At 45.2% G+C, this 25,464-nt stretch overlaps 1 protein-coding gene and 1 long non-coding RNA gene across 2 annotated transcripts in view; both read left to right on the forward strand.

The window, feature by feature from the left end:
• The window catches only part of FOXO3 (forkhead box O3), an 88,272-nt gene extending 83,375 nt beyond the window's left edge, over window positions 1–4,897 (forward strand). Inside the window, exon 3 of the mRNA XM_079298716.1 lies at window positions 782–4,897. The gene's annotated coding sequence lies outside the window, so the exon portion shown is untranslated. The remainder of the gene's footprint in view (window positions 1–781) is intronic.
• A 15,477-nt stretch (window positions 4,898–20,374) lies between these two features.
• LOC306798853 lies at window positions 20,375–22,303 on the forward strand. Its single transcript, XR_013773486.1, has 2 exons — window positions 20,375–20,532; window positions 20,951–22,303. It is a non-coding gene; the product is annotated as an uncharacterized lncRNA (long non-coding RNA).
• Window positions 22,304–25,464: the final 3,161 nt, after the last annotated feature.

The raw sequence follows: 25,464 nt of genomic DNA on the forward strand, positions 1-25,464 counted from the left end.
CCATGTGGTGCCTGCCTATGTCTTTAAGCCACTGAGTACCTTTAAAACTCTGTCCCCCTGGTTGAAATGAACTCAATGTTTTACCTACTTGTCCTGTTACTTCATAGTCATCTCCATGCTGTGTCCAGTGTGTCTTCCCCACGCTTCTCTCTCCACAGAGAAGTTTCTTGGCTACAGAAAAAGATAGACCCTAACCCAGTTTTTAAAGCCAGCTGGACCCTGACTGTTGCTGGTGTGTTGTGTGAGCAGGAAAGTGGAAAATTCCAAAGTCCACACTGAAATTTTTTGCTCTTTATTGTTTGTCTTGAGCATCCTCTTCATCTGTCCTTCAAGGGTGGTGGTGGATGTCAAAAATGTACAGAAGATTTATTCAGCTCTTTGGTGATGCTGAGAAAAGGTGATAGTGAAAAATGGAAAAAAGCTGGAAGATCCTTCATTGCTTCTACCTGAAAATATACTTAACAAATAGACAGTGCACTGGGTTTCTGTAAATCAGACTTGACCATCATTTTTCATCAGAGAGAGGGTTTTTCCTGTCCTGTTTGGGAGCAGCTAAGCCATCAAAGAAACACTTGAACCTTGGCAAGGGAAAAGTATTTTCAGGCAGGGTCATCTTATTCCTTGCTATATGTTTGAAGCTCCTGGGTGCAAACACACCTAAAATTGCTCCTCACTGTAAGCTGTTTTGTTTGGAGGTTTGCTTGGTTGCCTTTTTTGTTGTGGGGTTTTTTTCCCCTACATGCAATAATCTCACTGTCTTTTCTTCTTTTTTCTTTTCCAGGCCCTCAAACTGACACGAGATGTAGAGAGAGAACCCTTTGCCAAATCTGCTGTCAGCAAGTGGACAGTGATACTGTTTACAGCTTACGACCTTTGTGAACCCTGCATTATTTTCCTAATGAAGCAGACTGTTAATAGGCCCCTTACTGGAGTGAAGAACCTACTTTTTTTCCCCCCTCTTTTTCTTTTTTTTTCTTGTTTTGTTGAAAACTGAACTCATTCTGAAGTATGCAAAATCTTCCTTTTCTGGGATGGCCAAGCACCTGCTGTGGAGACAATGTTCAGCACCATCCTGTTGAGAACACACTGTGTAGCCTTTACACTAGTTACTTGTCAATGAGTATGTGGTGTTTCAATATATTAATGGTTTATGGGATGTTTTAAGTTGGCTTTTCTTTTTGGAGGTTTCCCCTATCTGCCCACCCTCCCCCCTACAGCCTCCAGTTTGATTTCAGTAGATTTTTAATCATTTTTGCTTTCCCTGGGGAATCTGAGGCACTGTGCACATGTGTGGGAATGACCGTAACCCATCACCGCTCAGGTGTCAGGGTTTTCTGAAGATGCTGCGTTTGGTAGTTCTGTCAGCCAGCTGGATTCCAGAGAGGGGATGTGTGTAACCTGTTTGCTTGTTGGGTTGGTTGGTTGATTTCTTTCTTATTCTTTAAGTTTAATGGTACACCCCTGTTTTCCATAAGGGTCAACCCAGAGCTGGTTGCACAGCAAGGGAAGCTGGTGAGTTTTCCTCTTTCCTCACGAGGACGGACTGACAGCCGGTGCCATCGCCCCCGTGTGCACTGAGGCAGGAGCCCTTTCCTGCCCACTGGAGCAGGCTCCCCTCCTGCCTTACCTAGCAAAGCTGCCCTCACTGCCCCAGAGAGCTGGTGAGGAGCTATGGGCTGAGCTGCCACAAAAGCTGGATGTAGTCACCTGTAGAGATGTGGTTGAAAACACAGAAATGAAAGGAAAAGTAGTGGCTGGGCATCGGCAGGTGACTTGCAGTGACAGTGCCAGCAGCTGAGGCACAGATCACTGCAGGGTGTGTTATGGCGTTAGTGATCCTGTTTATTTTTATTGTTGTTGTTTTGGACATATCCTTGATTATTTTTTCCTTCTCAATATGTATAATCCATTGTGACAGAAGAAGCAGGAGTGGGAATGGCAAGGTGACAGTATCATACAAATGGCTTTTCCTATAAGCATAGATTGTAGCAGGATAAATGGCACTGAAAGACAAGGCAGTTTTATATATTTTGCTTCTAAGATTTTCTTTTGTAAAATGAATAATAATTAATAATAATAATGAATAAAAGGTATGGTGCTGTATAGATCCTCTCTATAATCTGGAAAGATTGATTACTTTTTATTAGTATCTGGGGGGAGGGATACAAAAAAGAGGGGAAAACACCAGTGGTACATAGGAACTTGGTATGAAGAGGTTCTGAATAGGACAGTGTATGCATAATTCTCCAAAGCGATATATGAAGTTTTTTTTTTCCTTTGCATAAAAGCATTATGCATATAAATATATAAATATATTTTATTATGTACAGAAATGGATCATTATGCATGGATGTTAGGAAAACAAAACTAGCATTTTAACCCAAAGTCTCAGTGCATGAGTTCCCACCGACCCGTGTCCCATGCAATGTGGAGTGACTCCCTCTCGCCACAGCCGCCGCACATGCACAGTCATGCACCAACACTCACTCATCCATGGGCCCTTCCTCACTCCTTGCTTTCCAGGTCCCTGAGGTGATTTTGGTGAAACAACAGCTCCCAGTGTGATGGAAGTTTTGGTTTTGTACCATAGCCCCCATGCTGTTCTCTCATAAAGATGCACCTCTTGGTTTCTCCCCCCAGTTATGACTGTGTAGGCTCTGTGCAGTTGTGGTTAGCATAGCCTGTAACATATCAACTCTTCCAAGCAGCCAAGGATTTATCATTTGCCTTTTAAAAAAACTTCTCTTTTCTTTTGGCACAGAGGGGTTCTGTTTGTTAGCATGTGGCCTAGTTTTTTGCATTCATTGGAGCTGGCTGGTGCACATTGCCCATGTCCAGCTTCCCAGGATGCTTGTGTGGCACAGCTGGGTACCCTGCTTACCCGAGTCCAGCTGCAGGCACCTTTCACTGAAATTGGTCAAGAGTTCATCACTGGCCTCCTCTGAGCATGTGCCATTATTAACTTCCTGGTACACCCCAAAATGTGAGTGTATGCTGAAGGACTTCCCTCTGATGTTTCTTTTGCTGAGGCATCTCTGCAGCTGCTGTCCTGTTTTGGGGCCATGTTTTGGCTGTCAGCAGAGTGCACTCAGTGGCTTCTCATGCTGAAGTGCAGCTTTTGATCCCTGCACAGATGAGTCTCCAGTGAGACCCATGGTGCTGCCCAAAGACAGATCACTATCACTGACAGATGTGTAAAACCTGACTTGATGGTATGGCCAAAGTGACAAAACTCCATAATTTATTTTTTTTCTTGGTACAGATTCAGTTCTTGTCAAAGGCAAGGGAAGGCCTGTTGAAAGCTTTAATGAAATTACTGCAAATTCTTCTCTGTTCCAGCAACTTAGCCTGCTTGGGTTCAGAGGAACTGCTTTCCACTGGCAGAAATGAGAGACAAAACTATGTCCTGCTCTGTTCAGAAAATGGAGGAAAAACATTTGGTTTAGAGACAGCTCTTCAATGGCAGAGAAGTTTTTTTTAAAACAAATAATAAAAGCATTAGGGCTGGAAGGCTTAACCTGCCTCTCAGCAATGTCAAGGGGAGCATTCCCATTGGCATGGCTGGGACAGCTTGGGCCCCTGCTTTGGAGAACATCCCAGCACTCACTGAAGAGGGATGGACTTGGATAGCTTCTTCAGTTTAATTTGGTTTCTGTTGCTCAGTTTTGGGGCCAAAATTTTCAAGCAGAAGTGCCTGATGTCAGGCACCAAACACTGGGGACTCCAGCATGGTCTCAGGGGGCAAGCTGCTCTGCCCTCATGGCTTCTTGAAGGAAGGGGAGGTGACAGGTCCCCCCCAGCCCCAGGGGAAGGTCATCTCCCTCTACACCTGCTGAGGTACCCAGCAAAGGCCCTTCACTCCAGAGGTGCTAAATAAATCTCCCTGAATTCAAAGGGCCAGTTATTTAGGTGTCAAAATTAAGCCTTGAATAGCTAGTTTGGGGAACCTACTTTATGAAAATTTGGCCTTTGAGTCTTTGAACATGTTTATGCCTAGGAGTTTTCCTTGTGAAATCATGTAAAACAGATGAAGGTCAAGGTCACAATTACATGGGTATCTTTTGAACACTTGGTCTAAACAAAATGTCTAAAGGTGTTATTTATTCATTCAGTTTCTAGTCGCATTTTCTAAAAAAAAAATCTCTTAAGAGTAATTGGATAGTTAAACACTGCTCAACTCCAGAATTTTTTGTGCCATTGCTTAAAAAAGTTACCTTTTAGGTCATGTATTTCTCCAAAATTATATCATTGCTTGGCAATTGGTGTCCTGTAAGTGTTTCAAGTACACAATATACCTTTGGAATTGCCAACAGATGCGAAGGGGGACCAGATACATTTCGTAACTATGGGTTGGAAAAAATGGATTGTACATTTGGCTTCACATGTTTAACTTTTTTTTAAAAAGTTGCATGATTGGAAAAAATATGTATACAGTATCTGTAAAACTGTTTTATCTGTTTCTGTTTCAAGCCATGTAAATTGGAAGAATATTAAATCCACAGCCTTATCGCGCATGGCCGTCTTTACATACCGAAGAGCTGAACAGTTTATACTTTTCATTTGGGCTATCTTGTACTTTCATTTGAAAGCAGACACTCTCACGTTGCAGTCTTACTGAGGATTTTATATTTAAAAAGAAAAAAAAAAAAAAACAACAAAAAAAATCTTAAGAAAAGAGATGCTGCCCTGGAGGAATATATTACCTTGCTACTCAGAGGTTGGAAGGAAGTTTGTTTTGGAGCAAAAGCTGCCCCTTTCCAAATGAAGTAGAGACGCAGTGCTTACTCCACTTGGTGTTAGTAGATATTGCCTTGTGTATTCCATTTTAAATTGTAATCTAGTTTGTAAAAGAGATGGTGACGCATGTAAATAAAGCATAATGGATCTCTACATTGCACAGTTGCCTTTGCTCTGTTTTATTTTGTCATAGACAGACATGTAAACACAGGAGCTGGGGAAGGGGTGACTTTCAAGCAGCAAGTGAAAATGGCTGGAGGGGACCTTGGGGCTGGGGAGGGGTCTCCAGCCTGCATCCACTAATGTCTGTCAATGCATATTGACATGGGCCTTGGCCCTTCAATCCTTCAGCCAAGCCAGTGCAGTTTGGTGTCAAATAACCCCCAGGGGGATCATTTGCTGCTGTGGAAAAACCACAAAGTTCACTCGAATCTGGGGACAGAAGGGGGTTGTCCCTGGGGGTGGCAGCTGCTCTCTGCAGCTGCCTGACCTGGGAGAGAACCAGTCCAGCTGCAGACCTGTTGGGAGAAGGGTTACATCCCCACCATGGGCTTGGCTGGTTTTCAGACTGTCTTTGAAAAATGCCTGGAGTACTTGAAACCACCCATTTGGGATTTGGGATAAACCAGCAGCCTGACTCAGCAGAAAGTTATACTGAGGGCTCTGGCTGAGGCACTGGAGAGCGTGCTCAGAAATGAGACATGTCAACCAAAAAACTCTTCTCCCACCCTGATGGGAAGCCAGAGATGTATACTGTCTTTTTGAGTCATTTTTCGGGAAGAAATTATATTTTCAAAGAGGAGCCTTTCCTGACTGGAGGAAGGGGATTTTCATTACTCCAGGGGCACAAACCACAATGTTGTCCGTGCAGAGCCCAAGGAATGCTCTGCTGAAGTACTGCAGCAATAAAGAGCAGCTTGGGGATATCCCTTGTTAAATATAGCAAGAGCTGTTCAGGTTTTGTTCTAACTAGAGATAGTCTGAAATGTGACAAGATCCAGACAGAGAATAAATAGTCTCTGACCTGGAGAAAGTGTGCCTTAAATTTCCTGGAGTGAGAGTGCACTTGTCCTGCAGCAACTTCAGCTTCCCCTCAGCAGCAGAGCTGTTCTGCTGGCTTTTTTCAGAAGGCTTCTCCAACAAGGCTCTGCCAGGGAAGGACCTGTGCCCCCTGCCTTGGCATTGCCCCACTGGTATTTGGGACAAACTATTATTTATGGTTGTTTGGCTCAGTGAGGTGCCAGGTCAAAGGGACTCAGCTTTAACCCAAATTTAGGCAGGGGCAGCCACAGCAATGAAGATGAGCTGATCAGATCCTGAGCGAGTTCTTGTGCTGGACCTACTGGGGTCTGTTGTGTAGACCTTAGCTGTGACCTTCAGTTCACCTGGCCTTGGAATAGATCATTCTTATCTTTCACAGAACTTTCAAAATAAGTCCAAACATTTTAAAACTTCTCCAAGTTGTCCCAGAAGGCAGAAGACTTTTCAAGTTGCTGCTGAGGCTAGTGAGGCAACAGAGAGTTATTTTAGGAGCTCCCCACCACATATGCTGAGTCGTGAGTTCAGCCTGACCAGGGAAAACAGTATTTTACAGCTCTTGCTTGGTTACTGCTGCCAAGGAAGTTAGAGATTCTTTCAAGAAAGCTGAGATAAGTAAATCTGGGAGTATACCTCTTTTACTGGTTGGAGTCATCATGACTGGAATCTCTCCCTTCAAAAGGAAGTGGAGATGACTTCCTGGATGAAGTGGAGCCCAAGACAGATGGCGTAGATACTGCTCTTGCTGGTACACACACTGATCCCACTGCCAGCGGCTTCTGCACTGTCTCATGCCATCTCTGTTTGCCCAACCCAGACCACAGAGCTTGTTTTCCCACTGGCTCTGCCTGTAGAATTTTTTTAAATGAAAATGTATTTATCACATAACTACAAAGCACAGAAAATTCCACTACAGCAACAACAACAACAGCAGGGAAAAAAAAAAGTGGTTTTTTTTTAAACTGCGATTTAAATCTTTGAGAAACTTTGGAATTTTCTGACAAAATTCAGACTCTCCAATTTGGAGAGTCTTATTTTTGCACCTGGATTTTCTTTGCATACTCATGACATGAGCAGTTTTGCATATGTCAGAACATTTACTTGCGACAACAAAGCATCTTCTGCTTTTATTTTTTGATGGTTTGATGACATACCAAGGATCTTATTTCATCTGCAAAATGAGATAAAATGACCCAGTTCAGTGGAAACAACTGGTGTAAGTCAGGTTAACTGTTGTAACATTCTTCTAATGTTACATTATGCTATGCAGGTTTAAAGATGTCTATATCCTATCACTGACATGGTGAAATGGGGGAAAAACTGTAAAAATATATGACATCTCATAAAAATATTTCCAACTTCCAAGACAAATATAATGTTGATCAGGAGTATTTTCCCTCCATTTTCACTCTTTTTGAGGCAATACCCTAAAACTTTGTTTTTGCTGAAATTTGATGCACGGAGCAATTCCCATGTGTTGCCTTTCCCTGGGGATTAGCCTTCCAGCAGTGCTCACTGCAATGGGCATTGAGGCTGTGCTGGTACCTGTGGGCCCTGGCACCACAGGAATGTCTCAGACTTTGCCTCTACTTAGGAAGTAGAAGAAGATTGGCACTGAGGGCCACTGTAAACCCTGAAAGATGCCATGGCTGGTCCAGTGTGGGAGGAAGAGAAGGACATCAGTGGAGCAAACCCAGATGCCAGCACCTTGCTCTGACGTCTGGTAACTTCTCTGAGGATTCACCTGCTGCATGGGCAATGGTTCCTTTTGCTGTTCCTTCCTTGGAAAAGGATGGCTTTAGTTAGAAAGTGCTAGCTGAAAAATGCAGGTGAACTCTACCTCTGACCTCCAAAGCAAAAGATGGAGGAAAACTGTTTATGGGCAGAGTCACCTCAGAGCTGCTCCCTGGACAGCAGCAGGGGAAGCTGATCTGAGCCCTTCCCCTCCTCGAGGGACAGGTCCAGCCTCTCCAAGCTTCTGCTGTGAATGACTGGCCTGGTGTTGGTGTTGCATTTGTTGTTTCAGTAGAACATTTGTATTTCACCAGTGCTTTATCTTAAATCTCTATTAGGCTCCTCTTAAGGCTAACCAGGCTTGTACACCATTAACTAATTAATGGATAAATGTCCTGGTGAAAAGTCACTGCTTAGCAAGCAATGATGCAATTCATAAAAGGCATAAAATAAAAAAAAAGTATTTTTATTCACTAAATGAAACCCATTGTCATTCACACTTCTCTGGAGAGTCATATTTGCAATATCAAATTGTGTTATCAACCTCAGTGTGCATCTGTTAGTCAAAATTTATGGAGAGACTGTCTCGTTCATACAGAAGTTTTTGCCAGGCACTGTCACTCAGCCTAGCAGAGTCCCATGGAAAAGCCACAATTCAAGTTAAAATTCTACTCTGCCTGAGTGGTTATAAAATTATAGTGACTTTCAGATTTGGATCTAAGTCTCCTCCTGGGGACTGCAGCTGCCTTTGGGTGTCTTCTCTGAAGCTTCTGCCTCTGGAGAGGGCAGCAGAGGGGAGGGCCAGGCATGGATGTGCAGTGGAGCTGTGTTTGCTCTGCAGCCTGGGTACAGTGGCTGTCACCGAAGGGTCAGTGCTAACCAAGTGACAGACAGGAGCAGGCAGGTGGGAAATTTCCCTGGAACATCACAAATGCTCTCTTCCCTTCTCCCCACCCATAACAAGCACTCCAGGGTGAGCCCATTTCACTTGGTTTTTCACCAGAGCATGTCAAGGTGAGAAGTTGCCTGCAGAAAGTGCCCTGAATTGCTGGGTCCTGGGGATGTGGCTGACACTCTGCAGCTGCATTTCCAGCCTCCTGAATCCCCTACCTGAACATCTTTGCTTTTCCACAATGTCTTCACCTTCCCTTGCCAAAGGTTTGCTCCCTTACAAAGAAAGGGCCTCTGGGTTGACAACATGGTGTTGCTGTTAGCAGGGGACTCTTGAGGTTTGGTTTTCCCACACAAAGGGATGTGTAAGGAGCAGGGGGGTGGCCAGCTCCCACCCTACAGATCTCATGGACCATGCACCCAAGGGGGCTTCTCCTTGTGTGCAGAGAAAATGGCAAGAGATGTGAACATGCAGGAATGAAAAATAAAGCAACAAGTGGAAATGGTTTCATTAAATTCAACTCTTTAAATGATGCAATGCACGGGGGCATCTGAACCACTTTTTCATTCCCTTCAGTTATTCTTCAATCCATACCTAAAGTCACCAGTGATTTCCATTGCTGTCAGCAATGATCCTATCTTTTAATCCTCATGAATCTTTCTTTGGAAAAAAAACATTTCTTTTCTTCCTTTTTTCCCCCTTTTCTTCATTCTATGACTTTTTTACATTATCTGTTTTTCTACGGTCAATTATTAAAACATTTGTAGGGTAAGTTGTAGACGTGGAGTTTTTTTATGATGCTTTTATTTAAGCAAGAAGCCCAGGTAACAGTTACCTGGTAAGAACTCATTGCCAGCACAAGTAACACCATTCCAGCTAAACTAGGAAGAAACATTCCTTGCTTTGCTCCCTCAAGCTACACCTGAGTCTGCAGCCACAATTTGCTGCTCTAGCTGCATCAGCCACCCTTTCCAAACCTGGGCTAAACCCTGAACATTGCTTCACTTGGAATAGCAAGTTTGCAGCCAGTGAGTCTGGTGGCTGTACTCACAGGTCTGCTGAGGTAAGGAGATGTAGAGCTGAAATTACAAATGATCTCTGGTCTCAGCAGGTATGGCAGCTCAAAGGGACACAAGCCCACCACTTCAGAGCAAACTCCTACAGATGAAAAAATGGGAAAGAAATGAATGCCTTGGTCTTTTAGAAAGCACCTTGTGGAGACCTAGGCTGAAAGAATAGTGCAGGAGGGAATCTTCCCCAATGGCTTGCAGCTGTACTGATTACCAAGGAGTGGAAACATCTGTGTCTGCCCAATCAGTTTGGGGATATAAAGGAGTGGGGTAGCTGGCTACAGTTGTAGGCACTAACAGCTGGAGCTTGAAATTCAGAGTCTGCTGGAGCAAGAGCAGGAGGCTGCTGGCTGTGCTGTGAGGAGGTAAGGGACTTGTTTTTGTGTAAGGGACAGGTGAGGTGAGAAGATGCTGTGTGAGGGACAGTCAGGGTCAGGTGGAAAAGGGGCAGCTTGGGGTTAACCAGCCATGCAGAATGAAAGGAGTGTGAGCTGCATGGAGCTGCCTGTAAGACAAGAAATCAGAACTGGGTGAAGCTGCCAGTAAGAGAAGGAGTCAGAATTGTCAGAGGTCTATGAAGGAAGGAATCAGAGTTGCATGAGAGAAAGGCCTGTAAAAAAAGGCATGCACTGTTTGTGAGTAGAGGACTGGTGGGAATGCCAGTTCAAGGGCTGGTGGTGATACCAGCCCTGTCTGTCTTAACTGTGACAGTATCTCTTTGCTCGTGCTCTGCCAAGCTTTTCTGTGAGAAATTAATATTATGAAGTAATTTTGTACAATTTAGGCACAGCCCAGAGCAACCAGCTATGGAGTTGACAGTGGTGTCTGCTCTCTGGCGGTGCTGGCACACTCAACCTGTGAGTCTACCTTTGGCCATAATCCCCAAAATAAAATTGAAAAACTTTGATTCTATTTCAGTGAGCCAAGAATCTGCAAACTTCCAACTGAAGGTTATCAGAATTTGGATGTTTTATGCTGATCACCTCATCCATGAGCTAGCAAAAGGCTTATCTGTTTCTTTTCTGCTATAGCTGACTGTCCTCTGTAGACCCATCTTCAGCATTTCAAGAGTAATTTAAAGGTCAGATTTACTGTACAAGCAGATTGGATGAGCTCATGGTTGAGGAAAGACCATCTAAAGGTGACTTATCTAACATCTGTACACACATTTCTTTTTGGTCTAGCTTTGTCTCAGACATGACCCATGTGCTGAGAGTATCAGGATGAATCTGTACTACAAATGTTAGATGTGGGTTGAATCTGGCACCCGAAACATAAGATAATGATAAGAGTCTGGCAAAATAAATTATTGAAGAAAAAGGTGGGGCAGAGTTACACTGTTTTGACCTTTCTTATCTGAAACCTGAATTATGACAAACTGTTGAAGTACTTTGTCTTTAAGCAGTTTACTTCCAAATTTTGGGTAGGCCATTATGGGATGCAGACTCTGGTCATTGTTTCCCAGCATGAATCCCTACATCCTGGGGATTTCTCCACTGTGTCCCACAAACCTTTTGGCCAGTTGTCAGTTTTCAGCCCCTCTAGCTTCCACCTGGCCAAAAACCAGCAGGTGCTTGACCAGAGAAAAAGAATTTGGGGGTAGGAACTGCTTTTTCACCAAGACACTTCAATGACTATCAGCTTGCCTTTCTGAAAGTAGGACTCATGTGCTATCTCCCCTCCCAACTGTCCCTCTTATCCTCCTTCTGTGACCCCAATCTTGTGCCACACTTGTCCCTCTGGTGCTCCTGCCACATGCCCCACCCGGACTTGGCTGGAGGCCCTGGGAACCCAAAAATTGGCATCAGCCTCTGAGTGCTGGTGAGCCAGGCAGCCCAGCAAGGTCCTTGTGCAGAATGAGGACTGGCACCAGGATGTGCCAACATCAGGAACTGGGAGGGAAAATCAGCCAGGTGAGATTCAGCACACCAAGGTTCTGTGCTGGGGAAAGAGATCAGCTGCCAAACACCAACTGGGGTCCAGGCAGCAGCCCTGGAAAAAATGTGTTGTGGGCTGAATGAGGCAGAAGCTGTCTAAGCTCTGGCTGTGGAGTTGTGGCACTGGAACCCTCTCTGGTGTTTAAACCAGAATGAAGAGCTGCAAGAATGAGCAGAGGCACTGAGAATGAGGACCAATGGGGAAAGGCTGATGTAATTTATTGGAGCAAGTTAAGAGAAGATACAAAATACCTTTGCATTATATTGTGTAAAAAATTACTTAAACCCCCCTTCATACCCACTAAGGAGAGGACATAGCTGTGTTTCATCTTCAGGAAATTTAGGTTATATTTTCTTAGCTATGAGGATAATTAACACATTTCCTAGAGGTGTGGACTTTTCTTCATTAAGGGTGCTTTTTGAGAGCAAAAAGTTTGCCTGGATTTTCCATGGCCCTGTCTCAGAGCAGGAGGATGATCTCCTGAGGTTGCTTCTAACCTCATGCTCCTAGGACTTGCCTTAAGGATTTAGAGCAGCTTTAAAACAAGATTAAAAAAAAAGAAAATCACAGAGGCTTCTGTCCTCTCCTACCTGAGGCACAGGTCCCTATGTACAGTAGCAGACTGTTATCTTTTCTGCTGTTTGACTGTAACAGGTATTGAGCAATGTTGTCCCTCTGTGCTGACGCATGAGCCTGGGTGTGCCCCCACCCCAGGGAGGCATTGATGTAGTACAATCACAGAATATGCTGAGCTGGAAGGGACCCATCAGGATCATGGAGTCTGACTCCTTCTGGACCAGAAATGTAGATATTCCTGCAGTGGGTCAGGTTTGTTTTGGAGGTGTCCCGTTTTCCCTGCTGAGGGCACGTGTTGGCCCTCCTGGCAGGGACAACAGGCCAGACCAGGAGAAGGTGCAAGGAGCAAAGCCCCACTGGCTGTGAGCAGCAGGACTGGAGTGGGCAGGGACATCTCAGGGAGAGGCAGCTTTGGGTGAGCACCTGCTTATCAGAAAACCCAGGCCCTGGGGGAAGGTGCAGCCTGAAGCCTTTTGGGGTGTCCCCGTCACTGTTGCCAGGCCACCAAGGCAGGTGGGAGGGTGCTTTTCTGGGGCAGGAGGACCAGACAGTGGATAATGGCAGCTGTGGGCAAAGCTCTGAGCAAGAAAATTATGCCAGAGGACAAGAAGATGCTCATGGCAGCACCAGTCTCCCCTCCTGCTGGCAAACAATAGTGGTGGCTGCCTCCTTGCCCTGCAATAGGGCCAGCAGTAACCTCACCAAACAAGGTCCCAGCACAGTCAGCCAATATACTGTACCAGACTTGGGCTCCCAGACAGAAAAAACAACCCCCTGCCTGCTCAATGTTTACATTAGAAGTTTATTTTACAGTTCATTTCACAATCTGTTTCTCTTCTTCCTTTGCCATGATGTGATTTATGGTGCTGCTGATCATATCTGCCTGCCCTGCCCAGGGCACAGACCTGGAGAGACATGCCAGGGGTCTGTCCTTGTCCTTGCTGCTCTTTCATCTATAACTGCCCTTACCTATGAGTAAAACTAGAGCAATCCCTTCCAAATAATGATAAACTAGTCTCTTGCTCCCTTGTGCTGGGGTGGGTGGCTCAGGGTCTCAGGAGAGGAGCAAAAAAACCATGTGCCAAGGGCTACCCTGAATTTCCCTCTGGCTGCTCCTCTCTGGTGCCACTGGTGGGATGCTGAGGAGTGCTGGCATGCTGTGGGACTGCAGACCCTGTGTCCCAGGTGAGGAGAGGCCATTCCTGCCTGTGGAGCTGTTGGCATGGCCCATGGCTGCAGGAGATGACTGGTCCCTGCCTGCAAGGGGCTGTTGGGATTAACTGGGATTAGTTGCTCAATGGCACATTTAAGTGCTGCTTTTTATGTTTCCCTGTTCTAGTGACATTCAGGGAGGTGGTTTAGCTTCACTGGTTTAATCAAGAGCTCCAGAGCTGAACGTGCAAAAATGATGCATTTTACTGTAGAAATAAGATCTGATCAGAAGATCTGGTGAGAAATCCCTGAGTAATGCTTGACCTTCCTCGCTGTGTGCTTTGAAGGTAAAGGATTTAGTGCTTCCTTGTGCCGAGCCAGGTGTTCCCTATGAATAACTGGACCCAACCTAAAAGCAGGAGGAAGTGTAGATAAAAAAACAGAGGTGTGGTAATGACACTATCAAGCTTCTTGTGTGTTGTGTAATCCAGGTGCGTGTGGCTCCTGAGGAGCCTGCTCCCCAGTCATGCCTAAATCATGTCATGAAAACAATGACAAAACCCTAATAAGTTGGCTGGCAAGAGGGGTTTGCTCCTTTTCCCCAAGAAAAGGGTGTTCACCTCACATAAATATGAAGTTTTGTGGACTGAATGCCCATGTGTGACAGACACAGGACCTTGTAAACATCAAAGCCAAAAGTTCTGAAATAAGTTTTCTCTTACAGTTTTCTTTATCACCACCAATTGCCCTGATGATGATGATGTGTGCAGATAGCAAGAAACAAAAGAGTTTCACATACAGGTCACTGTGAACCTGTTTTTACCTATATTAACAGCTAAATAAGTGTCTCTCCACAAACTTTAGCAATTTGCACCTTTTGAATTGTAGTTATACCAAGTGGGGGAGTTAAATGTTAAGAATATTAAGAAATTGTTTTCATGTTCAACTACTGCAAACTAGAAGCCTACAAAAAGGGAATCTATTTAGCAATACATGCTTGGGCTCTAGGTGTCTGGTCCAAATTTAGACCGTTGCTACACTGGTAACATTTCTTAAAGGCAATATAAAAATGCCTGCTTTTTCCTCCTTTCCTACAAAAAGTACCTATACTTTTATTTAGCTGTGGAATGATCCTTTCTTGTTTGTAATCATTCTCCAGACATTGGAGAATGATGTTGGAAATAGAGAAACAAAGTTGTCAGGGAAGTACAAACTTCTCTGCCTTTGTGCACATGGCTAAATACTTGAAGGGAAGTTCATTCCACCATTCATTTCACCATTTTGTGTGTCAAGGTCACCAAACAGTGAACTAAAGAATAATAAATTAACACTCTGGCTATAGAAATTGACCTTAGATTAGCTAGAATTGTCTGATAAGCCTCAGTAAAGCTTACACCATTTGCACCAATACTGTGAAGCTGAGATAGGTGTTGGGGTTTCCTTTCCTCCAACTGAAAGTGCTCATTTTAGGAAAAGCAGGAAAGCTGGCACTGCTCAGCAGCCTGTTGTGGAGATATTCTCAAAGGCTTGTAAGGAGTCCAAGGTAGAACTGAAAAGCTGAGGGATGGCAGCACCAGCAAGGGCAAGGATGATTTCTGCAGGATGATCAGGAGGTGCATTTCGTAAGAGAAACCTTCTCCCTGGATAGTTTTTCATAGCTAGCAACCATGCATTGCAGTTTCTGTCTTGCAACACAAGTTGTCTGCAGAGATTGTGTCTCCCTACCTGACCTGCATGTCCTGAAGGAGGGCCATGAAGCCTCAGGGGAAAAACACAGGCCTGGGGTGTCCTGTGGACCCCAAATAACCTCTCAAGCCTGGTGTAAGCCCTGCCCAGGAGGCATTTGCAGAAAACAGACTTCCTCCTTGCAAGCCTGCAAAAGTGGAGAGGTTGTCCCCTTCACCTCCTGCCAGCCTCTCTGGCCAGATCAAACTCAAAACCCCAAGGGAAAAGATTCAACTGGTGTGTTGCAACATCCTTCTTCTGTTTTTGCCAATCCTGTTTCCCAGTCTGTTGGCTAAGGGATACAATATCTCAAGGGCATCCCAGTTCCATGGGGGGAAAAGGAGAGATGCAAACAATTTTCAAAACACTTGTTTACATTATTTTGTAATTTCTTGGGAATCTTAAATACAACCATCTATAAAATGAAAATAACCCAAGGGAAAATGTTAGTAAAGGGCTTGCCAGTATATCCAACGAGGACTACAACATGGTAAGCATGCTAAAAGGAGCAGAGGTACAGCTGCCAAAGCCTGGATTTCTCTGGTTTGTAAGCCAAATTTAATGTCCATTGAAGGTGTCCACTTCCCAGCTCCTGAACTGTTTGACTCCTGAGACACTTCTACTTGCAGTAGGCTCTGTAGGTTTAGGTCTCCACTGTTTTTTTTTTTTTCCTACAAAAGTCCTGGCAGTTCATGGAGAATAGTTTTCTTGCATTTTGTTCCAGCACATCTCTCAAGGATGTGTAGTGTAGAATTAAGGCAAATCTATGATATTTTCAGAGCAGTTTGCATTTAGCAGTGCAATATATGTAATACTTACACAGGTGAACCTTCCCCTAAAGGTGTGTGCTGGAAAAAGGGAATAAGCACAGGGCTGTGCCAGCCTTGCCACTGGAAGGAACACAGTGGGACAAGTTCCAGCAGCTGCATCCAGGGAAGGCCAGCTTCATGTGAGACAGGGGTCTGCATGGAGCAAGCTGTGAGGGCTGTCAACCATGGGCATGCAGGGCAGATGTAAAGGAGCAAACTGCTGGCATTAAAAGAGTTCCTGCTCTTTATTTGGCATCCAGAAATGGCTTATGATACTGGGAAGGGACAGATCAGAGATCTGTGGAGTGTTACTTTTTCATGCTGATTGAAGGGGACTGCATTAATAGGGCTGCTGGATGTTGATAAGGGCTGCTGTAGTGAGAGAAGCCAACTGATATGCTAAGACATTTATTTTTGTGTCATGTTTCAAGCCATTTATTAGCATTGGGTGGGAGTGGGGTGAGCAGGAGCAAAAGTTGGGTTAAAAGATGTCCTTGATGTCATAGAAACCTACTTGAACTTACTTTCCTGTAGCTTAAAGGAAAAATTGGGTTAAATTAGTTCTGATAGAGCACTAATTGGAGGAATTATTGTTCACAGGCAGGAAAAATTCTATCACAATTCTGCCCATGCATCTTTTTGGGTTCGGGGTGGATTTTCTATCACCCTTCACAGGGCAGTACTTGAGACCTTTCCCAAATAATAACATCAATTGTAAGAAGCTGCATATGAGGATTCTGCACTACCACTAGCCCAGGGACAAGGATGCCAAACTTGCTTTCATTGTGGATGATTTGATTAATCTTTTACTGAGTCTGTGAAAGGCTATTGAGCTGACTTGGATGTGTTTTCTCTGTTTTAAAGACCCAAGGTGGTTTGGTTTTTTTTATCCAGTCCCTCCCCTTTCCCTCTGAACACAGCCTGCAATTACAGGCAGTTTTTGAGGATGGCAGCTTTTGCAGGACTTGTTGGGACACAGAGTGGAGGAGCTGGATTGCACTTGGACCAGAATGAAAGCTGTTTCACATGGTGCCACTCAACCTCCCAGGGCTGGGATCTCCCCTCATTTCTGAATGTGCAGGCTTGGGATTCAGGATTGGCCTTGGAGCAGGCAAGTCCCACAATTCCAGATGGAATCAGTTGCTCCTCTGCTGCGGGGAACAGACCCAGTGAATCTATGTGCACTTCCATGTCCTCTGCCAGCACCCTGACTCCTCAGGTCGTGCCTTCCTGTGCAAACCAGGAAAGGATAATGTTTGCATGAAAACTCCCAGGAACTGGGTGATTAGAGATCCTCAGTCCTGCCATGCTTGACCAAAACCAGGCAATGGTTTCAAGAGCTGCTGTACAAGGAGTGTCTGACCTTGTACCTCTTGCTTGTGTAGAAAAACCAACCCTGAAGAAATCTTGAGCAGGCCTGAGTGCCTTTGGAGAAGATGAGATTTCTCTGTCTCCTGTTGTCTGGAGCTCTTAGGAGTGGGGTCTGGGTTTTTCTGAGACCTTTTCCAATCTTCCCCCCCAGCCTTACCTGAAGCCCTTGAATGTGCTGGCAGCTGGTGTTTTTCATCAAGAGGCTGTGGTGGTGTGAGCATGTGGAGGAGCTCAAAAAGGGCATTGCCACAGGGAAAGGGAAGGGCACCATCCATGAGCTCTGGTCTCCTCAAGGAATCTCAGGACCCTCATCAGAGGATGGTGGCCTGCTCCTAAAACTTTGCAGTGGTGAAGCAGCTCCCTTTGTAGGGCTCACCTGCTCTGATGTATCTTGACCTACACCCAGATCTAGGTGTCCTGGTGGTGCTTCATGGTGTCACATTTGTCTCTGGACAGAATGTCTCTGTCCCTGCAGACAGCTCTGCCCTCTCAGCCTGCAGTTGAGATATTGACATGATTTTTACAATGTGCAGTATGCTTGTGGAGGCAAGGCAATTTTTCCTCCTTACAGAGGCAGCTTTGGGTTTTATTGGCAGCCTTCCTTCTTGGCTCACAGGGTCATTAATGCTGTTAATGGTTGTAAAATTACTGTACCCATTCCTAATATCAGTTGACTTTGGCCTTGGGTGATGGTGCTACCCTTTACACTTTAGCATTTCACAAAGACTTTAAATGCTGGCAGAGAGAGCTGGGCATGAACTAATCTGGGCAGCAAGTTACAGGTTGCTTCACTTAAGCTTTTCCATGTGTTGACTTCAGGATCATAGTTACTGTATGACTCTAATGTTGTAAGTGTGAGAGTTCATTTTTCCCCCTGCACTTGTGACTGCACTTGAAAAATTAGTTCCTCTGAAAGCCAGTGTGTTTTAGCATTTGCTAAAGTGAACCTTTCTTTCCAGACAAGTGGAGCAGTGGGCTGAGATTGAACTTTGTGATTCAATACTTCATCTTGAGCCACTCCTCACCCTTGGCATGAGGTTGAGGTGACACAAGGTACAGATCATTTCCTTCAAATAAAAAGCAAAATCTTCTTCTAAGAAGGCTGAAGTATCCATGGCCTGAAAGCTCCTTCAGGAATATAATCTATGGTGCCTGTTTTGGGATGGGAGTATCAGGAAGATAAAAATTATCTGTACAATGTGCATGTTTCTTTCTATGATCCTTCACCCTGAATTGTATTTTAATCTTACAACTGAAGACATGTATTTAATTATTGTGGTGCCTGTGAGAAACCCCAGGCTCCTCAGAAGTCCTCTGACAATGCAAAGTGTTTCACAATGTATGAAGAGGTAATTTGCATGGAGAATAAATATGCTAATTATTGTGTCAAAGCTCACTGTTTTGGTGTGTTTCTTGGCTCTTTGTCCCAGGGTATGCAGCCATGTATAGTCCCAATTCCTCTGCGAGATGTAAGATGTACCTTGGCTCTGCCACAGTCACAGGACTTGTTAAGAGATGCAAACCAAAGAGGACTGGCACAGCTTGTACTGTCTTATCCAGTCTAGCTTCATTCTGTCAGGGAACATCAATTAAATCTGATGAAGAAATTAGGGAGCTTTTGTCTAGCTGGTGAGTTAAATAAATATTGATTAAAATAAAATGATTGCTAAGCAGATGAGTCAAAATAACCACCATACCAATTCATATGCTTATATAAAGCCAAGTGGTGTGGGAATACAAGTGTCAAATATAGGCCCAGAGATGTTCTCCTTCACTTTATTTATTTCAAAGATGGTTGTGCCCCGAGTCAGTGACCAGGAATAGTTGTGCCAGGCACTGCGCTGCCTCAGAACAAAAAGATGGACTTTGCTTCTTGCCTTTGTTGGCAGCCTGGTGGCTCTTTGGGACACTGGGGCTGTGCACATGGGAGGAGTGTGAGAAGCAGGTGGGAAATACAGCTTTCAACATCATGAGTGCCAGCAAGAATGGTGTAACCACAGGGAGCACACTACCTGTGGCTGCAGAGCCTTGGGCCACTGAGTTTGTCAGGTAACACTGTGATGGGGCTGGGAGACACCCAGGACAGCAGCCAAAAGGGTCCTGGGAGCTTGGGAAAAGCCACCAGAAAGCACCATGTCTCTACTAGACCTGTGAGCTCCTTCTTGCTCCACAGTAACTAATGACTGAGCTACCCAGGAAGGATTATAGTGCAAACTTGGATTACACTTCCAGTCTCAAAGTGCTTGCTTTAGGGGCTGTGTATACGTGTGGGGCATGGGGAAGGCTGGTGGAGAGGTGCTGTGGATTGGGATAAGAAGTCATAAGAGAAGAATGTGGCTCTTTCCTCACCCTTGCTGTCCCTGGATGAAACAAAAAACAGTGCAGGCAAAAGGGACAGGTGTGCACCTGAGAGCTCCCTGTTGTCACAACACAAATGAGAGTAGCTGGACTTCCTGCACTTGTCCAAATGTCCACTGCAAACTTTCTGGCAGATCACTTTGCATTCCCTATTGTTTCCCTTCTCACCTGGGGAAAAAGGCTGCTGGGTTATTGTTTTGCCAGCCAGCTGCTAAGTTGCTGAACCAGCAGCACACAATCAAGTCTGATACCCCACCTGACCCTGTTACTCACCTCCCAAGGAACAGAATGCTCTTACACCCACCCTGCATGTGTCTTCCCTGGGACACACGTGTTTATTGTGGATCTCAGACTTGGGGGGCCAGGCCAGAGGCTGGTGGTAGCCGATGCTGAGTCAGTCTTGCACCTTCTCCATGCTTACTCCCCACCTCTAGCATGAGGAAAATAGTTATTTACTCTCTCTCTACTAAAAGATTAAAAGAGCAGGGAAGGGTTTATAATATAAATAGATTTTCTAATAATTTTCAGATATTCTTTTTCTAAGTCTCTGTGATCAAGAGCTAGGGGAAAAATATTTGTAAATAGTGCTACTCCCAACTCAGGCAACCATCAAACCTTTCTTTTCACAAGTAGTTCTAGTTTTAATTTATCAAGGACTCCAAGGGCTTTCTGAGCCTAATGACAAGCCTTTTAATTTGAACAAGCAGATCTTTGGGAGGGTTTTCTCCCAAAAGTCGAGAGATGATATACATGCAGGGTGAGCTAACCTAGAGATGACCTGCCCTGCTGCTGGCTAATCTCTCTTAGTCTCTGGTTTGTTTTGGTTTTGTTTTACTGGAAAAATTCTGGGCTAACATTTTTTAGACTCATGTTCTAACACTTCATATTTTTGCTCTACATATCAGCTTTTAATTTTCAAATTGGCAGCTACTATCAGGTGACCGAGGTTAGCAGAGTTCTCTTTCTTTAGCTGTAACTTAGAAAGCAGAGGAAGGGTAGAGACTGTTGAGAAGTCCCACTTGAAATTTGGCAGGGTGCTTTTGCTCCTTTACCTGCAGTAATTAAGCTGGCCCCCCACAGCCTCTGGAAAGCAGCTCTGCCAGCGGGACACCTCGGGCAGCCGCTCTCACAGGTGAGCACAAAGTCTGGCAGAGCAGAAATGCCTTGGGGCCCCGCCATGTCAATAGGTCTGCTCAGCTATGCCGGGTTTAGTCATGCATTTTAAGTTTCTTCCTGAACCGGGGTCTTAATTCTTGTGCCGCTTTGCTGGAACAAAGAGGTCAGATTATTTATAGGTCGGTCTCCTCTGTGTGCACAAAGCTAGCAGTGCCTTCGGTGCTCCAATTTCGGGACTCTTTTCCCCGCGGCTCTTCAGTCCCGGCTATTCTCTGCTAATGCAATAACAGTAATTATCCTATCGCCGGCCAGCACAGCACCCTGCATTAGCACCTGCCTTACCCAGTGCACAGCGAGGCTGGCAGCAGGTAAAACCCCTGCAATTTATTGCTCATCACAGAAGCCAGCCAGCCCACGGTCTTCCTGTTTTGCAGAGAGATGGATTTATCACCTAGACGCTGCTGCCATGGGTGCTCTGGAAAGGCAGGGAGATAAAAGTGGTGTACATGCAAGCTCTGGCCCCATCTCTGTTTGTGTCCTCTGTTGTTTCATCCAGGCATGCAGTCAAGCAAAATCATCATGGCTCGATGCAACCAGGAGACAATATTGATGTGTTTTTGCTTCCCAGTAGACCCATGACATTTCACAATGTAATTGTTGTTTCTAATCCGGCTGCTGAGTGCGGAATGAGAGACGTGGAGCTGGCCATGCCAGGGTGTCTCTGCTAAGGCTTGGATTCAGGTGGGAACATCTCAGATGTTTTATGTGTCCTATAGCACCCTGGAGGATGTGCTGTAGGATGCATGGACTGACTTCACTTCTTCAGTCATGTATGGTTGGATGACCAGGGATCTGGAGCACCTCTCCTACGGAGACAGGCTGAGGGACTTGGGATTGTTCAGTCTGGAAAAGAGAAGGCTCTGGGGAGACCTTACAAGGCCTTCCAGTGCCTAAAAGGGGCTGAAAGAGAGCTGGAGAGGAACTTTTTCAAGGGCATGAAGAGAAAAGACAAGGGGAAATGGCTTTGAATGGAAAGAAGACAGATTTAGATTAGGTATCAGGAAGAAATTCTTCTGTATGAAGGTAGTGAGACACTGGAACAGGTTTCCCAGAGAAGTTGTGAAAACCCCATCCCTGGCAGTGTTCAAGACCAGGCTGGATGGGGCTCTGAGCAATCTGGTCTGGTGGAAGGTGTCCCTGACCATGGCAGGGGGTTGGAACCAGATGATCTTTAAGGTCCCTTCCAACCCAAACCATTCTATTAAATTCTTCATGACAGCACTTGTGGTGTGTCTGCTCTTGTGAGGAGATCTTATTTTTACCTGCTAGGCTGACACATCCAGCAGGATTTGGAGGACAACAGTATTTGATAGGATAGATGAAATTAAGAGCAGATCTTGAAAGAATCACTGCTGACACTTATCCCAGTCTCATGCAGGCAAGGCTAGACAGTCCTTAGTGCAGAGCGTGCAAACAAACACACATCTGCCCTGGAGAGAACAGTCAAGCAAAACCTTCTCTGATACACTTTGGATTTGATCTGCTGCTGTTCAGGTAGTGAGGAGCATTTTCTGACATGCCTTAGAACACATCAGGATGATAAGCACAAATTTACTAGCAAAGAAGTTTCTGACAATGCTTTGCTGAGTAACTTTTGCACTTTTGATGGTCCCATGGCCTCTGAAACTCAGCAGGAGAAAATCTGCTGGGTCACAAGTACACTTTCTCTTCACTCCTTTAGCTGCTGTTCATGTTTTTGGCTGAGATAAAAACTCTTTTGGAGATTATTCATATCTTTGTTCAGTGCTTTGGTAATCTGAGGAGACTCCATTACTCAATGATGCTTCAAGCAAGGAATGGTAGGGCCCAGATATCCTTGGATTTGACAACCAACTAACATCTTCATCAGTGAAGTCATACAAAGCAATGTTGTTTTGATGTGCAATTAAGCTACTAGAGGTCTAGTCACAGAGCAGAGCTTTGAACTAAGTAGCTCTCCCTGTCTGAGGCAAATGGAGAGAATAAACACAAATATGTGTGAGTCTGAGGCTCGGTTTGCCAGCGGGCAAGCTGACAAGTGGAGCAATGTTGCTCAGCAAAGCTGATTTGAGTGGAGAAAGTGGAGGCTCTGTGCAGGGGAGGCATGGGCAGAGGTGTGGAGGTGAGGAATCCTGCACCCTGCCTGCTCTCTCCATGTGACTGGGGTGCTCAGTTCTCTGGCTAATCCTGGAGAGCCCTGCAGAAAGAGGACTTTATCATTTAGAGCCCAAAAAATACTAGTGTAAGCATCAGAAGCAAACCTGAACTGAAACTTGCAAAGCATTCCCAGAAGAAAAAAAAAGGGTAAAACTTCAATGTTACAAAGGAAGAAAAGCAAAGACTGTTGTGCAGTAAATGAGATTAAAGATAATTTAGGCATGGCCTGCAATCAAAGGAGTATTTTACCTCTGCTCTGGTTCAAGGAAGGCAAATGCTAGGGGTAAAAGGAGGCTGGTTAATGGGAACAGGGGTGTGGAAATAGAATTGTTACTGTGCTCAAAGAGCAGGCAGTGTTCCTCTCAGGGAGGCAGGTCATGCCTGTCCAGGAGTTCTGGAAGGACCAGCGTGAGAGGTGGCACATCTACTGGCAGCTGTTTTTATGGGTCTGCCAAGGCAGAGAGGGACCCCGTGACTGCAGGATATCCATTACAACGTGTTCAGTTGTGCAGGGTTAAAAAATAATCCAGCCAACCATCGGCGTCCTTGTAACTCTGACCTCACTGGTATGCCGGGCTTTGGAACGTGCCTTGAAAGTTAATTAAAAATGCAAAGGCACATCAGAAATGGGATGAAATGCAACTAAAGGCACATCCTGCCAGACTAACCCGATGGTTCTCTTTGATAAAACAATTATTTTTCAGACAGGTGATATCTGCCAGATTTTCTTTATCTAGACTACTTTAATGTATTTGCTGTGATGTCAAGTGAGAAACCACTGATGTTGCTGGAGACAAAATAGATTATTAGAGAAATTGTGTTGTTGGTAAAAGGAGGAGACAATGAGTGCTGAGGCTGGAGATCTCAGGTCAGAAGTTATCTGTGAGAGTTCTTCAAACAGGAATTTTGGGACCAATTTTGTTTCACTGTTTGCGTTAATGGCATGCTCCTGGCCATGTGAGCACTGTGCTGATGAAACGTGCTGCACAAAGCCATGAGGCACTGATGGCATGGAGGAGGTTTGCAGGCCAGGCAGGATGAGCAGGGCACCTGGGAATGGCTGTAATAAAAGGAGGGTGACATTCAAGTAAAAGACAAAGAGTCATGCAGGTGAAAACTGATGTCAGAGGTGGCTTTTGCTATTAACAGAGAGTGAATCACTTGGGAAAAGAACTGAGGAAAAAGAAAAATCAGCATTAGATACTTACAGGGGAGTTTTGTGCTGCCACATTGATTCTGATGTTGCACCTATTTCCAGCTAAGACAAGGAAGTATTAGTACCCAGATCAACCCTCCTCCTTTCCTAACCCTTCTTTTGGGGAAGATGTGTTAACAGCAGAGCAGCAAAGAAGACCTGCAAGGGAGACCACGAGACCAGAGACCCTCTTTCCCAGGAGGCCATGGAAGTTACTGGAGCACATGCACGTGGTGATGGAGATGGTGTTTGATGGAACAGGCACCCTCCTGCTGTCACAAGTATCCATGTGCTCCCTGCTCCAGCCTACGGCCAGCCCCCAATTATTGCCAGCCACTAGCATATCCACATCTATTTTCTTTGGATTAGGGTCAAGAGCAGCCCCTGGAACAAGAAGCATAAGTGGGGGTAGGGTGGGGGATGGAGAAAAGCTCAGTGGTGCCTCCCTGTGCTTTGGTACCAAATGGACCTGGGAGCAACATTCCACTCTCTGTCCTGGAGCTGCCAGCTCTTCCACCCCCAGTCCCTGGCAGCTGAGCTGTAGCATCAGGGGTCCTACTCTGACAGTGACGTTCTGTGAGGAGCAGTTGCAGTGGCGTGCAATTGCATTTGTTTTAATGTTTTTCCTTAAAGCTTGGAAAAGCAATGAAACAATGAATAAAAACAACTGCCTGTCTGCATGATTCATACCCAAAGCAACCAACTATATCTTGCTCTGCCTAGCAATTACCAGAGTTTTCATACATGTGTTGTGGAGAAGGGAATTTGCAGGAGGGCTCCAGGTGAAGCCTAACCAAACAGGTAGGAGCAGAACCTGACCCTCTGGCTATGCCTCAGGCCAGTCAGATATGGAGCAACCTGGGTCTGGAAGCTACATTGCTGCCTTTGCTGGAGATGCACTGGGAGAGGGGCTGTTGTTGTAGTGAGCTGTCAGACACAGCCCAGCAAGTGGCCAAGAAATGGCTTCCAGCCCAGGTTTGTTGCCTGAATACTCAGGTCAGCAAGGGGAGCAGAAGTGCTTGGGACTGCAAGGTTGCATTCTGGAATTGCTTCAGCTCCTCTAGGAGTTAATATTGTCTGCTGTCACTGCTGCCTTTCTAGAGAGGTGAGAGAGAAAGGCAAGAATGTGAGGGAAGAGTAAGTGAGACAGAGAAGAGCTGGGTGCTCATGCAAAACTGCAAGAATTAAAAGTGGTGGCTCTCAATGCTTGTGTAAGCATTTGCAGCCTTGGCAAAGCAGTCAGGCAAGCTCGGGCTCCTCTCGTGAGAGCGGTCGGGAGCAGAGTTGGACTCTCCCACCAGGGAGCCTGGCAGGCTCTTGATTAACATGTTGGTGTTGAGAAGCTAAGTCAAATACAATTATTAAATTGATTATTCATATTTCATTCTGTTCACTGTGGGAAGATACTCCTTTTGGGGTTGTGTTTATGGGCCATACAGACTGTCGGAGTGAATCTAATTAGCAAGAGAAATCCAAATGGAACAGTGACTGGTAATTGTTAATGATGCAAGTGTATATTATACCAGCTCAAATGAAATCTTGGGTTGCAAGCAGCAC

This window comes from Erithacus rubecula (genome assembly GCF_903797595.1).
Source record: "Erithacus rubecula genome assembly, chromosome: 2".
NCBI classification, from domain to species: domain Eukaryota; kingdom Metazoa; phylum Chordata; class Aves; order Passeriformes; family Muscicapidae; genus Erithacus; species Erithacus rubecula.